This window comes from Pristis pectinata, chromosome 3 (assembly GCF_009764475.1).
Source record: "Pristis pectinata isolate sPriPec2 chromosome 3, sPriPec2.1.pri, whole genome shotgun sequence".
NCBI lineage: Eukaryota > Metazoa > Chordata > Chondrichthyes > Rhinopristiformes > Pristidae > Pristis > Pristis pectinata.
Genome location: NC_067407.1, coordinates 88,860,071 through 88,874,825, shown reverse-complemented (window position 1 = coordinate 88,874,825; position 14,755 = coordinate 88,860,071).

Below are 14,755 nucleotides of genomic sequence, written 5' to 3'. Positions count from 1 at the left end.
GCTCATGCCAGATATACCTTCAAAATATCACCATATTGGCAAAAAGATCAGAACAAACCTTGCATAGATAACTTCAATAATCACCCTGCAATATATATCTTAATAAATATTGAATTTTGGACTTAGATTCAGAATGCAGTAGATGCCAATGGGTTCAGATGTAGTTCAGGTTGACAGATGGAGCTCTTTTCCAAAAGTTGGCTCTTAGATTCTGATATTAAATAAGAATGGGCACTCTGAATACAAATCATAACAGCAAGGAGCCACAGCATCACTTTTTGTCAGCATCTACCGTACATAGGTCTAAGGATGGCTTGTGTACAAAACAAAAAAAAATTGCGATACTGGAGTAGCACAGAGCCCATCAGTCCCCAGGTGGCTGAGAGCATTTGATGCTGATGCTGAGAGAAGGATTTCACTGTAGAGAGGTCTTGGTATGGTTGGTGGAGTGGGGAGTGGATGGGAACCCATCCAGCCTTATTGCAGCATGATTACTCCTGCAGGGATTCAGGTGGCAGAAGGACATAGCTGGCACCTAAAAAGGAGTCGACCCTGGTAGCAACAGCTTGTATTTATGCAGTGCTTTTAATTTGGTAAAATGACTCAAGGTGCTTCATATAAATGTTATCAAACAAAATTTGACACCAGGCCATGTAAGGGGATATTAGAACAGATGAGAAAAAGAATCAAAGTGGTCGATTTCAATGAAGAAAGAGAGGCAAAGAGGTATAAGGTGGGAACTCCAGAGCTTGAAACCTTGGCAACTGAAGACCTGGCTGCCATTGGTGGGTTGACTAAAACTGGGGATGCAAAACAGGCCAGATCTGGAGGAGAGGAAAGATCCCAGAGGATGTCGGGGTGGAGAAGATTAACAGAAGAGAGAGAGCCATAAAAGGACTTGAAAACAAAGATGAAGATTTTAATTTTGTGTCAGTGGGAGTCAATCTGGGCCTGTGATCATAGGTGTGATGAGTGAAGGAGACTTGGTTCAAGTTAGATTCAGGGCAGCAAAGCTTCAGCTGGTCCCATGCACAGAGAGTATGGGGAGGTCAGTCAGCAGTGTTGTGGGATCGTCAAGGGTGCAGTTGATGGGGGCATGGATGATCACTGAGGTAAGTGTTTAGTTGTGGGGTGGGGGAGCAGTGTTGGGGAGCATTGGTGGGAGTAGTCATTTGGAACTGGGCCAGTCCACTGGCCTTTTAGAGAGGGACAGAAGCCCAGGATAGAGGTGGGATTGTCAATATTGGTGACATGACATGATCTTCTGCCTTCATTCAATCTTTCTCCCCAAGTCTCCTGCAAAGATGTCCTGGGCTGGTATGAATAACCTCCAGCAACCACAGATACAATTTCAGTCAGCAGAGTGTTTTCCCCTTGGTGCCCATTGACTTCGGTTTTACCAAGGCTCCATATTACCGCACACAGTCAAATGCTGCCTTGATGTCAAGGATAGTCACTTTCACCTTAGCTCTTTGATCTGTGTTTGGACCAAAGCTGTCATGTGATCTGGACCCAAGTGATACTGGCAAAGTCAAAACCAGGCATCTCTGAGGTTGAGTGAGCTAGGGCTTTTCTCTTTGGAGAGAAGGAGGATGAAAGGAGACTTGACAGAGGTGTATAAGATGATAAGAGGCATAGATTGAGTGGATAGTCAGAGACTTTTTCCCAGGGCGAAAATGGCTAACATAAGGGGGCATAATTTTAAGGTGATTGGAGGAAGATATAAGGGGGATGTCAGAGGTAAGTTTTTTTTACACAGAGAGTGGTGGCTGTGTGGAATCCACTGCCAGCAGAGATTGTGGGGGCAGATACATTAGGGACATTTAAGAGACTCTTAGATACCCACATGAACGATAGAAGAATGGAGGGCTATGTAGGAGGGAAGGGTTAGCTAGATCTTAGAGCAGGATAAAATGTCAGCACAACCTTGTGGGCCAAAGGGCCTGTACTGTGCTGTAATGTTCTATGTTCTATGTTCCGAACAGGTTATTGATGAGTAAGTGCTGTTTGATCGTACTGTCAAGGACACCTTCCATTACTTTGCTGATGATTGAAAGTTAACTGATTGGGCAGTAATTTGGCAAATTAGAGTTGTCTTTTTCAAGGACTGGACACACCTGGGCAATTTTCCACGTTGTTGAGTATATGGCAGCGTTGTTGCTGAGATGGAACTGCTTGACTGTGGAGGTGCAGCTAGTTCTGGAGCACAAGTCTTCAGGACCTCAGCTGGAATATTTCTGGTCTTTGTTCTATCCAGTGCTCTCAGCCATTTCCTCCAATGGAGTGAATTGACTAGCTTCCACACTGGTGGGGATCTCAGACTCATCGCATGGAAACAGCTGACGTAGTATATAGAGTCACAGAGCACCACAGCACAGAAACAGGCCCTTCAGCCCATCTAATCCATGCCAACCTAATTTTCTGCCTCGTCCAATCTACCAGCACCCAGACCATGTCCCTCCAAACCACTCACATCCATGCACCTGTCAAACTTCTCTTAAATGTTACAATTGAACCTGCATCCACCACTTCCACTGGCATCTCATTCCACCCTCGCAGCACCCTCTGAGTGAAGAAGTTCCCCTCAGATTCCCCTTAAATATTTCACCTTTCACCCTAAACTTATGTCCTCTAGTTCTAGTCTCACCCAACCTTGGGGGAAAAGCCTGCTTGTATTCACCATATCTATGCCCCTCATAATTTTGTATACCTCTATCAGATCTCCCCTCATTCTCCTGCACTCCAGAGAATAAAGTTGTAACCTATTCAACCTTTCCTTATAACTCAAGTCCTCAAGTCCCAGCAACAACCTTGTAAATTTTCTCTGCACTCTTTCAAGTTTATTGATATCTTTCCTGAAGGCAGGAAACCAGAACTGCACACAACACTCTAAATTTGGCTTCACCAACATCTTGTACAAATTCAACATAGCATCCCAACTCCTGTACTCAGTGCTCTGATTTATGAAGGCCAAAGTGCCAAAAGCTCTCTCTACGACCCTATCTACCTGTGATGCCACTTTCAAGCAACTATGGATCTGTATTCCCTGGTCCCTTTGTTCTACTGCACTCCTCAGAGCCCTACCATTCACTGTGTAAGTCTTACCATGGTTTGTCCTCCCAAAGTGCAACATCTCACACTTGTCTGTATTAAATTCCATCTGCCATTTTTCAGCCCATTTACTTAGCTGGTCAAGATCACGCTGTAAGCTTTGATAGCCTTCCTCGCTGTCCACTACACCCCCAATCTTGGTGACATCCACAGATTTGCTGATCCAGTTTACCACGTTACCATCTAAATCATTAATATAGATGATAAACAACAATGGACCCAACACCGATCTCTGTGGCACAACATTAGACATAGGCCTCCAGTCAGAGAGACAACCATCTACTACCACTCTCTGGCTTTTCCCACTAAGCCAATGTTGAATCCGACTGACTACTTCATCCTGAATGCCAAGCAACTTAATCTTCTGGACCAGCCTCCCATGTGGGATGTTGTCAAAGGCCTTGCTAAAGTCTATGTTGACAACATCCACTGCCTTTCCCTCATTGACCTTCTTGGTAACCTCCTCGAAAAACTCTATAAGATTGCTTAGACATGACCTACCACGCACAAAGTCATGTTGACTATCCCTAATCAGTCTATCCAAATACTTATATATCCCGTCCCTTAGAAAACCTTCCAATAATTTACCCACGACTGACGTCAGGCTCACTGGACTATAGTTTCCTGGCTTATTCTTAGACCCTTTCTTGAACAACAGAACAACATTAACTATCCTGCATACTTCCGGCACCTCACCCATGGCTAAGGAGATTTTAAATGTCTCTGTCACGGCACCTGCAATTTCTTCACTAGCCTCCCACAAGGTCCGAGGGGACACCTTGTCAGGCCTGGGGGTTTATTGAACTTAATTCGCCTCAAGACAGACAGCAACTCCTCTTCCATAATCTGGATACGGTCTGTGGCCTCATTACTTTTTTGTCTCAGTTCTATAGCCTCTGTGTCTGTCTCCAGAGTAAATATGGAGGCAAAAATATTCATTTAAGATCTCCCACACTTCTCTTGGCTCCATGCATAGATGACCACACTGATCTTCAAGAGGACCAATTTTGTCCCTTGTTATCCTTTTGCTCTTAATATAGCTATAGAAATCCTTGGGATTCTCTTTCACCCTGTCTGCCAGAGCAACCTCATGTCCTTTTTTTGCCCTCCTGATGTCTCTCTTAAGTATTCTTCTGCATTTCTTATACTCCTCAAGTGCCTCATTTGATCCTAACTGCCTATACCTGATATACATCTCCTTTTTCTTTACCAGGGCCTCAAAATCCCTCGATAACCAAGGTTCCCTAAACCTGTTAACTTTGCCTTTTATTCTAACAAGAAGATACAGATTCTGTACTCTCAATATTTCATTTTTGAAAGCCTCCCTCTTACCAAGCATCTCTTTGCTGGAAAACAGCCTATCCCAATCCACGTCTGCCAGATCCCTTCCGATGCCATCAAAATTGGCCTTCCTCCAGTTTAGAACATCAACCTGAGGACCAGTCCTATCCTTCTCCGTAATTATCTTGAAACTAATGGAATTATGATCACTAGATCCAAAGAGCTCCCTTACACACACTTCTGTCACCTGCCCTGTCTCGTTCCCTAAGAGGAGATCCAGTATCATGCTCTCTCTGGGACCTCTACATATTGATTAAGGAAACTTTCCAGAACACATTTGACAACCTCTATCCCATGCAATCCCTTTACAGTATGGGAGTCCCAGTCAATATGTGGAAAGTTAAAATCACCTACTATCACAACCTTATTTTCTTGCAACTGTCTACTATCTCTCTACAAATTTGTTGATCTAAATCTCACTGACTATTGGGAGGTCTATAATTGTAGTCCCATTAATGTGATCATCCCTTTCTTATTCCTCAGTTCCACCCATATTGCCTCAGTACACGAGCCCTCCAGTATGTCCTAACCTTATTAATAATCCTTAAATGCATCACTTTATATTATCAGAATTAAATTCCATCTGTAATTTCTCAGCCCATTTCACCATTACATCGATATTATCCTGTAGCCTAAGAACTACACCTCACACTCACACTGTCAACAAGTCCACCGATTTTAATGTTATCTGTGAACCTACTGATCACATCTACATCCAAATAATTCACATATGTTAATAAATAGCAAGGGCCCTGGCATCAATCCCCTGTGGAATACAACTAGTCACAGATGTCCAATATAAAATCAACCCTTTACCATTACCCTCTGTCTCCTATTGCCAAGCCAATTTTGGATAAAATTTGCCAATTTGCCCTGGATCCCATGGGCTCTAACCTTTTGGACCAGGCTCCCATGGCGGACCTTGTTGAAGGTCTTACTGAAGTCGTGTAAAACATGTCTACTGCTCTGCCTTCATCAATACACTTTGTTGCATCCTCAAATAATTCAGGTAGATAACATGGTTAACAAGGCATATGGGGATGGAGTGGTGAAATGGGCTGAGAAATGACAGATGGAATTTAATTTTGATAACGTGATATGATGCATTTAAGGAGTATTAATGAGGGTAGGACATACTGGAGGTAATATGGGTAGAACTGAGGAATAAGAAAGGGGTGACCACATTAATGGGACTATATTGTAGACCTCCCAATAGTCGGTGAGATTTAGATCAACAAATTTGTAGAGAGATAGCAGACAGTTGCAAGAAAATAAGGTTGTGATAGTAGGTGATTTTAACTGGTCTTCAATATCTGTGACATTGAATACAAGAGCAGGGAGGTTATGCTCCAACTTCGTGAAACATTGATCAGGAGAGAGCTGAGATGGACCATCCACTGGTACTTCAAATATTTCAACTTTGTGATGGGACTCACATGCTGGACCCCACCATCTTTGAGGGGGGTATGTTTTTGAGCTTCCTCTCATTAGCTGTTTAATTGTCCACGATCATTCATAACCATTTATTGCAGGGCAGCTGAGTTTTGTATCAATACCTTGATTGCGGACTCAGCTGCTGCTTTTGCTGTTTAGCACTTATGTAGTCCTGTGTTGCAGCTTTGTGCTGTGTTGGCAACATTGTTAGGTAGAGAGTGCTGCTCGTAGCATATTCTTCTACACTTATTGAATCAATGTCTGTTGCTCCAATAATCATGGGAGGCATGTGGGTACAGAAGATGGTGAAACACAATTCTGCCGTTTGCAATGGCTCACGGAACCATGGATGCCCAGTTTTCAGCTGTCAGATCTGCTTTGAATTTATCCCAGGATGGGGGTGATTTTGGGAATTGCTGAGACGTTGTAGAAGCACAAGACTTTCTTTCCTTCTGAGCACTTTCTACTCCCTGCTGCAGCCATGCAATGTCTCGGTAAAAAAAATGAGGAAAATTCCCTTGGTGAGTAAGAGTAATGAAATCTGAAAAAAAACTTCCCTTCAAGCGGTTGAATGCAGTCCAGGAGATCACTTTGAAGAGGCATCTGTCAACTCTGAATTGGGAAAAGGACAATGTTCTAGAAAGTCACAGACTGAAATGAATAAAAGAACAACAGCTGAGATGCAAAGAAGTGCAGTGGATTTATTGAGAAGATGCTGCCCAGGAGAAATGAAGGGTGAGCAAAGGCAAATAAATCCAGCAGAAAATAGAGTGTTGAATTTATAAGGTATGGAGGAGAGAAGAGCAAATTAAAGACTGACTAATGAAAAATAATAAAAAAATGTGACAAACCATGGGTTTAATCTTCCAGTCTACCTTTCAGTTCCCACATTCCTTATGCTCCCCCTCCAAGCGCCAATATTTCCTGTTTTGTGGTGCCACTGATGTTTGACTTAAAACCCATCTGCTTCCTCTGTTGCCTCTTAAACAGAGCAGGAAGTCCCCCTCCCCACTTTGTGCTGTAGTGTTCTATGTTCTATACATTTGGGAGGGAAGGATTAGATAGATATTAGAGCAGGATAAAATGTCGGCCCAACATTGTGGGCCAAAGGGCCTGTACTGTGCTGTAGTGTTCTATGTTCTATGAAGGGAGCAGGTTCTCAGGGGGTAAAATTGGGCAGGCCAATTTAATGGTCCACATTGCACCAGATGGACAAGGGTTATAATTCCCACCTCCATCCTGAAATACTGCTCTGATAAGCACTTCATTCTCCAGCGTTGTCACCTTTCATGTTGATGAACTGATAGTATTAAAAGATATTGCACCTATTGTATAACACGAAACACAGGGCTGCACGCAAACATCATGAGGGATTGCACCATGTGGTCCCTTGTGGTTGCAGATTTGTTGAATAAGTATTCTTCACTGATCTGTTCTGATGGAAGGTCTTCAATGTGCAATATTAACTCTGTTTCCCTTTACACAGATGCTCCAGACCTGCTGTGTGTTTCTAGCATTTTATGTTTTTATTTCAGATTTCCAGAATCTGCAGTTTTTTAACATTTTCAAAGTTTGACTGGTTGACTGGCAGCTGATTGGACATTTACTGCAAATGAAGTGAGCCAAGAGGCAGGGTGGCATTCAAGACTGGATCCAATTTGAGGAAAATAAACAACTTTGTTGACCTGTCTTCTATTTCTAAAATAATAATGAAAGCTTGCCACAGCACAAAGTGTTCTGCAAAGAAAATATATTTAAGGCAGCAATAACTCTGGTGAGTCATTTTCCACTGTGAAAATTCTTATTTCTTCTTGAATGTGATTTCATAAAATGCAGCACTGTAAGAACTCATTTGGCTTAATTTTTCCAGGCCATCTCAATGAAAGAGCAATCCGATTAGTCCCACTCTCCTATCCTTTCTCCATAGCCCTGCAAACTTTCCCCCTTCAATTACTTAGCCAAATCTCTTTGAAAGTTGAATCAGCTTCCTCCATCCTCTCTGGCATTGGATTCTAGATCACAACAACTTGCTATGCAAAAGCATTTCTTCCTCATCCTGCCTCTGGTTCTGCAACCACAGGCTCCCCTGCCCCAGAAATAGTTGCTCCTTTTTTCTTTTACCTTGTCACACTTTTAGCAACTTTAAGCACCTTTATCAAACTTCCTTTTAGCCTTCTCTAATCTAATAGGACAACCCAAGCTCCTCCAGCCTCTCCAAGTACTGCGTACAATCATTTTCATTCATTCAGTGTTTCTGTGGACGGCTGTATATTTATGAGACCTTTTTATAATGGCAACCCCATTCCTTTAAGAGCTTTTGTAAATGGTGGATGTAGCTTGCTAACTGTATCAGTATAGTGGATACAAAACAAGGAACTTCAATGAAACTTATAATTGGCATTCACAGACATTCACAATCAAGATTTCCCTGAAGGACACACAGACTGATCTGACCTCCTTCTCGAAAAGACTATTATTTTCTGTGTAAGCAACTGTTTAAGCTAACATTGACAAATTACCCTCATATCATTTAATGCATTTCTTTGAAGAATGTGCATTTTAATGAGCAGAACAAATCTAATCCCCGCTTTTGCAATGGACTCAGACCTAAGCAAATGTCATATTGACTCTTTTAGGTGATTACAGAGAATATACTGCTCAGGGGGAGGTCATATGACCCAATAGGTTTGTGCGCATGTATACTGCATACCTGTTTCCCCCATATAGATAACTCATCCCAGATTTTCAATAGGAAATTGTTATTTGGGAAAGTCTCAAGCCTGAACATCTTTAATGAACATGTATCATAGAAAGCATCCTATCCGGATGCATCAGAGCTTGGTATGGGAACTAATCTGCCCAAGACTGCAAGAAATTGCAGAGAGTTGTGAACACAGTCCAGTCCATCGCGCAAACCAGCCTCCCCACCGTTGACTCTGTCTACACTTCCTGCTACCTCAGGAAAGCAGCCAACATAATCAAGGACCCTTCTTACCCTGGTCATTTTCTCTTCTCCCCTCTCCCATCAGGCAGAAGATACAAAAGCTTGAAAGCAGTACCACCAGACTCAAGGACAGCTTCTATCCTGCTGTTAGCAGACTCTTGCATGGAACTCTCATACACTAAAGATGAATTCATGATCTCCCAATCTACCTCATTGTGTCCCTTGCACTTTATTTGCTTACCTGCACTGCACTTTCTCTGTAGCTGCAACACTATATTCTGCATTCTGTCTTCATTTTACTACCTTGATGTACTTATGGATGGCATGATCTGTCTGGATGGCATGCAGACAAAAGGTTTTTCACTTTATCTTGGTACATGTGACAATAATAAACCAGTTATCAATTAAAGTTTCCAGTTACAAATCCAATATTGGACAAGAGGATGCTCAGTAATGGATGGATTTTCAATGTGCCATAGTAGGACCTTAGCTCCTATTATAAGGAGGAGTGCACTTGTTGGGAAAATCCATGAGAGACATTATGGATTGACCATATGTGGGGACGGGGTCATCCACCTTGAGTCCCTTCTTCAGGAGAGAGTTTCAGCTTGGAAAACCAAGTCAAAGGAAAGAATCATAGCCTTTAACAGAACTCCAAGTGATATTGCTGCATAGTATCTACTGTGGAGACACTTTGAAATGAAAACTCTGCCGCTTGACGTGATTTACCTTTGGTTGTTTCGGAACAGCGGACTACTTCAGGTGTCCTTGTTCACAATCAAATCCCTAGCGGCTTACACTAAAACTCAGTTGGAAAATCCTGATTTCAGTAGCTACAGAGAAAGAAGGCTGTGATGGAATTAGAGTTAGGAGCAGGAATAGGCCACTTGGCTCTTCAAACCCCATCCACCATTTAATAAGATCATGGCTCATCTGATTGTAAGTAATGGCATTTCCACTTTAAGCTGAAGGGTTACATAACCAAGATCAGAATGTTCACTTTGTTGTGTAATTTTTATATAGACCTGTAGTGGAAGAAGTCAAAATGTTGTTTACTTCCCCAGCAAACAAACCTGATTTTATGACCAGTGCTAACTATTGATCTGACTCTGGGGGATATATATTGGACTGCGCATACCAACACTTCAGGAAACTGCTCAGATAGCTGGTTAGGGCTGTAACAGATGCAGACCACTGGCACAAAGGAAGTGCATAAAATTAGGATGTGTGCTGGAGTTATTGGGCTTGTGTTATTAGATTTTTCACTCCCTGAACAGAGGGAGCTCAGATTGCAAATTAGATAGACAATTGTGTTGAGAGTCTTACAATTAACTTAATGCTGCCAGCTGTTGTATTTACATATGTCTTTTAATTATGTTATATTTACAAGCACATTCAAGTAACAAAGGTTGTTAGCCCTGAACCAGTTACTTCTTACCAGGTTAAATTCTTAACAATAACCATTCAAAAATAAATCTGATCAGGTCATCCAATTTCCATTCCTCAATACATACATGCTTTTTTTTTCCATAATGCTCTCTGATTATTTTTTGCATATGTCATGTATTCTTATGCTTACCGAAGTATGGCTGTCAGTGTTAGGAATTTAATTATTGCCTTACTCTTCCTCACTGCTGTTCCCTAGATAAGCATAGCTCAGTTAGCTTGGGAGTGGGACCCCCTCTTCTCTGCTCCAAAGTAACGGCTCATCTTACAATCTTGTAGTGCTGGTCACTCGTGAGTTTAAGCTGTTGTGTGTGTTATAAATGAGTTTGTATATAAACTGAACCAAACCATGAGAGCAAAATTGTCTGCTCCAGTCTTTATCCATCTTGGTTTAGCTTTTGGCATTTCACGCATAAAGGCAAGTTGGTCCTCTGAAGCACAGAGTTTCGAGTTTAGAAGAATGAGAGGAGGTCCCATTGGCACTTACAAAATTCTTTAAGAACTTGACAGGTTATATGCAGGGAGAATGTTTCCCCTAGCTGCGTTGTCTAAGGGGCACAGCTTGAGAGGAAGGGATAGGCTGCTTAGGACTGAAATGAGTAATTTCTTCACTGAGAAGGTGCCAAACCTTGGGAATTACGTGTTCTGGAGAACCATGGAGGTTTGTGCAAAATGCAGATGGATGGAATTTGGAGAATTAAGGCAATCAAGGTACATGGGATAGTGGAGGAAAGTGGCATTGAGGTAGAAGAACTGCCATGATCTTACTGAATTACAGAGCAGGCAAATGATCTACTCTCTTATTTTCTTATGTCCACAGGTGAACTTGTTAAGTGAAGCATTAAGTGAGGGGTAGCACAAGTTGTGCTTGATGTAATCTTTGCCTGTTGGAAGACTAGGCTTTATCTCATTTAAACAAACACAGAAATGCTAGAAGAACTCAGCCAGTCAGGCAGCATCCGTGGAAAGAGAAACCAGTCAAAGTTTGAGATCAGCAACCCTTCCTCAGAACTGGGGAGAGAGTGGAGGGTTTACAGTTTAAAAGTAGAGCTGGGGTTAGGGGGAAGGAAAGATCACACTTATTCCTTTCCCATTTGAGTTCAGGTCAGCAAACAGCCAGAAATGATTGCTTTTGATAAAAGCTGTGTGGCATCATGGTTAGATAATTAGATCTGATGCACTATGCTTTTTTGTAAAAAGATAGTTCAAACATAGATGAGTAAGAAAATTTCTATTAAGAGAGAATGAGATGGTGGAGGCCAGATTATCACAAACCTGTCTTCAGTCATTAGAACCAGTTTAGAAAGCAAATATTCTTTGGGAACATTCCAACATAAAGTGAAGACAGCAGCGCTTTGAAAAACTGATGGAAGATGTTGGACATAAAATGTTTGTTCATTAGCCTATAGGATTCACAGCCTCATAGAATCAAAATGTGGGCTTCAAACTGTGGTCTTGGTGAGTCTGACCTCCAAGCGAGGTTTAGGTGGGTGAAAAAGTATTCTTTCCTCCCGAGAAGCATGTGATTTGTGGGAGCTAGTACACAGAGCACTGCAATACCAGTCAGCTCTGCACTAATCTCTGCTCCGCACTGATCTCTGCTCCAATTTGCACCCTAACGCAGTTTGTTTATTTCAGAAAGGTTTCTGCTAGGGTCTCTGAGGAAGTGCTTCCTGCAGCTTTCTTAATGCCCTTACAATCATCACACTCTCCTTGCGGATAGTCTCCAGCAAGGAAGCTGCTTTGACTTCTGTTAAATGAGCCAAACTGTCCTAAAATAGCTAGAAATTGCAGTCCCTGCTGTTGCAATTGGTGCTGGGGTTTCACACGTGTGCGATCACATCGTGATGCCGACTATACTTTCCTGATGTCTCATTGAAAGAGTGTCCATCACCATTTGATTTTTGTGGTTCAGGGAGTGCCTTGTGAAATTAGTTGATTGGGACGCTCATTAAATAACCCTGTGTCTTCTCAATTAGTACGAAAGGGCAATGTCTTCTGTTCCCATAACAATTAGCAATGGGAGGAGATAAGTTGGCTGCTGAGCATGGAACACAGAATTTCTTCTTTGATTGAGTGCCTGTGATGATGGGTGGAATAAACTATAGTTCTGCAGTGCAACTCTCATCTGCAGTTACTCTCCCTGTTTACGTCCAAGATTACGATACAAATGTAACTAGCTGCAAACCCAATGAACTGCAGAATTGTGGAGTTGTGTGTATTTGATATACTGGGTTAAAGGCACAAATCAGTTCTTTGTTTAACTAAAAACTGGTCCATATCAGGAAGGAGAAAGGTTGTGCTCAAAGGACCTATTTTCAGCTGCACATTTGCTACCCAATGGGTATCTCAATGCTACAGACACTGCTGCCTTATTGCATTTAGAAAGGGTCTAATGAGCCTTTAGAAATAAATACATATACAGGTTCCAAGTAACAAGGGCTATTTGTAAGTGTGTAGGAAGTCTTCCCAGAGGCAAATTTCATTGGTTCCTTCAAAATAAATAACTAATATTTTTCTTATCCACTGCCCAGAAATAAATGCATTTTCTTCACATATTGCATAAATAAACAAATACAAGTCTTTGTATAGAAAATTATGCAGTGGCTGACTTATCATTTTTGCCTATCTTCTTAAGGCATGTTTTTATTATATATATTGAAGACCTAAGCAAATCAATAAAACTAAATTAAGGTGCATCTTTCCTTTGTAACAAATACCTCTGCAATGGTATTTACAAATGCAATTGATACTGCTTTATACGCTATACTTCTCTTTAGGATTATTAATCAGGATTTCTGTCTAAACTTGAATAATAGCTCAGTCCTCTCTTGTTCAAATCAATCATTATTGATCATAGCTGGATTTTAGCAGTTAGATCCAGCATTTAGGATGCAAGACCAAATATAAAAGTACTTTTGGAGTCTCCTTCCCCAAATAACTGGTTTACTGCAATGACTGTTTGCATTAGGGTTTCTTGTTGCCAGCTTTAGCTGTGGGAAATCCATTTGTTCCTGGTGTGTATGATTCTATTGAAAGGTCATCAACCTGAAACAATAATGCGCTTTCCATCTTCACTGATATTGCCCATTTTGCTCAGTATTTTATTTACTCTCAATTCAGCAAAGAGTATTCAGAGCTCTTTCCTACAAAATCCCCTCAGAAGGAAAAACGGATGAAGGGTTCAGAGTTCGACTTATTCTGGCACCTTACTTGAAAGAAAAACTATCTTTTATTGATCCCATAAGTTATAGATGTAGCCTCTAATAAGCTGCATAGACAAGCCAACCAGAATGGTGCCCTCTATTAACATCCAATATTCCTTTCAAGCAAGGGAATATTCCCTTCTGTTCATTTGGTGCCTTGATAAGTTTATTAGCTGGGACTGATGCTCTTGAAGTCTTCTCAGAGAGCTATCTCTCTTAATGCTTGCCCACCTTGGCAGTACTCTTGACTTGGAGTCAAGAATTTTGAGTTCAGGTTGGCACTCCATGACTCATATCCATGTGATTTGTGCACTGTAGACAAACTGGGTCAGAGATTTGTCTTCAACACAGAAACAGACCCTAGGCCCTACTGAACCTACAGGTTACACCCGAACCTGAGGGGGGCCGATGTCCTTGCAGCCATGTTTGCTAGGGTGGTTCAGGAGGGTTTAAACTAGATTGCGAGGGGGAAGGGAACTGGAGGGGTAGGTCAGAGGAAGAAGAGGATGGGGAAAAGTCAGATCTGACAGGTAGAGAGGCTTTGAGGAAGGAGAAGCAGAGTACAGGCTATAAAAGAAGTAAGGTGGATGGGCTAAAGTGCATTTACTTAAATGCAAGAAGCATCAGGAATAAGGGAGATGAACTGAGAGCTTGGATAAGTACATGGGACTATGATGTTGTTGCTATTACAGAGACATGGCTGATATCAGGGTAGGAATGGATATTGAATATTCCTGGTTTTCAGTGTTTTAAAAGGGATAGGGAGGGGGGGAGAAGAGGAGGAGGGGTGGCGGTATTGATCAGGGACACTGTTACAGCTGCAGAAAGGGTAGATAATGTCAAAGGATCCTCTCTAGAGTCAATATGGGTGGAAGTTAGGAACAAGAAAGGGGCAGTTACCTTCCTGGGAGTATTCTATAGGCCCCTCCGGTAGCAGTAGGGATACTGAGGAGCAGATTGGGAAGCAGTTTTTGGAAAGATGCGAAAATAACAGGGTTATTATAATGGGAGACTTCAACTTTTCAAATATTGATTGGCACCTACTTAGTGCCAAGGGTTTAGACAGGGCGCAGTTTGTTAAGTGTGTCCAGGATGGATTCCTGACACAGTATGTTGACAGGCCAACTAGAGGGAATGAACTGGGTCAGGTGACAGATCTATCGGTGGGTGAGCATTTGGGGGACAGTGACCATTGCTCCATAACCTTTAGAATTGTCATGGACAGGGATGGGAGCAAAGAGGATGGGAAGATATTTAATTGGGGAAAGGCGAA